The sequence below is a fragment of the Chrysochloris asiatica genome, unplaced genomic scaffold (assembly GCF_000296735.1).
Source record: "Chrysochloris asiatica unplaced genomic scaffold, ChrAsi1.0 scaffold00326, whole genome shotgun sequence".
Classification (NCBI taxonomy): Eukaryota; Metazoa; Chordata; class Mammalia; order Afrosoricida; family Chrysochloridae; genus Chrysochloris; species Chrysochloris asiatica.
Genome location: NW_006408844.1, coordinates 2,354,983 through 2,357,009, shown reverse-complemented (window position 1 = coordinate 2,357,009; position 2,027 = coordinate 2,354,983). Strand labels below are relative to the sequence as shown.

At 44.7% G+C, this 2,027-nt stretch overlaps 1 pseudogene; it reads left to right on the top strand.

The window, feature by feature from the left end:
• The window catches only part of LOC102835543, a 4,694-nt pseudogene extending 2,887 nt beyond the window's left edge, over window positions 1–1,807 (top strand).
• The last annotated feature ends 220 nt before the right edge of the window (window positions 1,808–2,027 follow it).

The window sequence follows — 2,027 nt, the reverse complement described above, 5'->3', positions numbered from 1 at the left end:
CAGCTAAAGCAGCAGCAACACCTGGCAAGAAGGGAGCCATCCCAGGGAAAACAGTGGTGGTCACCTCTGGTAAGAAGGGAGCCGCTCCTCCAGCCAACCGGGCAAAGAATGCCAAGAATGCCAAGAAGGAAAAGAGCAACGAGGAAGTTGAAGAAGACAGTGAGGAAGATGATGAGGATGAGGATGAATTTGAGCCCATCATGACAAAAGGAGCAGCTGCCCTTCACTTAGATAAGGATGATGATGATGAAGATGATGAGGACGACAAGGAGGAGGATAAGGAAGGAGGTCAAGGAGGATGAAGATGACTCTGAAGAAGAGGCCATGGACACTATGCCGGCAAAGGGCAAGGAAGCTCCTGCCAAAGTGGTTCCTATGAAAGCCAAGAGAGTGGCTGAGGACGATGACAATGATCAGGAAGATGATGATAATGATGATGAGGATGAGAAGGAAGATGAGGATGACGATGAAAAGGGTGAAGAGGAAGAAGAACCTGTCAAAGAAGTACCTGGAAAATGAAAGAAGGATATGGCCAAACAAGAAGCCGCTCCTGAGGCCATGAAGCAGAAAGCAGAAGCTTTGGAACCAACTACAGCTTTCAGTCTGTTTGTTGGAAACCGGAATTGTAACAAGTCAGCTCCAGAATTAAAAACTGGTCTCAGTGACCTTTTCATTAAAAATGATCTTGTCATGGATGTCAGAATTGGTATGACGAAGAAATTTGGCTATGTGGATTTTGAATCTGCTGAAGGGCTGGTAAAAGCCTTGGAACTCACTGGTTTAAAGGTCTTTGGTAATGAAATTAAACTAGAAAGTCCAAAGGAAAAAGACATTAAGAAATACCGAGTTGCAAGAACACTTTTGGCAACAAACTTGTCTTACAAAGTCACTCAGGATGAATTAAAAGAAAAGTTTGAAGATGCCCTGGAGATCAGATTAGTCAGCAAAGATGGAAAGAGTAAAAGGATTGCTTATCTCAAATTCAAAACAGAAGCTGATGCTGAGAAAATCTCTGAAGAAAAGCAAGGAACAGAGATTGATGGCCGTTCTATATCCTTGTACTACACCAGGGAGAAAAGTCAAAATCAAGACCACAGAGGTGGGAAGACCAGCACCTGGAGCAGTGAATCAAAAACAGTGGTTTTAAGGACCCTCTCCTACAGTGCAACAGAAGAAACTCTCCAGGAAGGGTTTGAGAAGGCAACTGCTATCAAGGTGCCTCAGAACCAGAATGGCAAATCTAGAAGGTATGCATTTATAGAATTTGTTTCATGTGAAGATGCTAAAGACGCTTTAATTCTTGTAATTAAAGAGAAATTGAGGGCAGAGGCATCAAGGTGGAATTGCAAGGCTCAAGGGGATCCCCTAATGCAAGAAGCCAGACATCCAAAACACTGTCAAAGGTCTGAGGACACAACTGAGGAAACAGAAACATTGAAGGAGTCATTTGATGGTTCTGTTCATGCCAGGACAGTCACAGACAGTGAAACAGGTTCCTCCAAAGGGTTTGGGTTTGTAGACTTCAACAGTGAGGAAGATGCTAAAGACGCCACGGAGGCCATGGAAGATGGGGAAATTGATGGAAACAAAGTTACCTTGGACTGGGCCAAGCCTAAGGGCAAAGGTGACTTCAGGGGACGAGGTGAAGGCCGAGCAGGATTTCGAGGCAGAGGTAGCCATAGCAGAGGAGGCCAGGATGGATTTGGTGGCAGAGGCCAAGGGGATTTGGAGGGTGAGGAGGCTTCTGGGGAGACAGAGGAGGAGATGGAGATCACAGCCACAAGGAAAGAAGGCGAAATTTGTGTAGATTTTCCATCCCTGTCTTTTCCCTCTTCCATCTGAAAGCAAGGACTCTGGGGTTTTTACTCTGTTACCAGATCACGACAGAACCTTCTGAGGACATTCTGAGACAGTAGCCCAGTGGTCTACTTAGAAACCCTATGGAAAACATTTCAAACAGAGCTGCCCTGCGGTTTTGACTGGATTTGAATTTATATTGTTTTATCCATGTACAAAACCATTTTTTT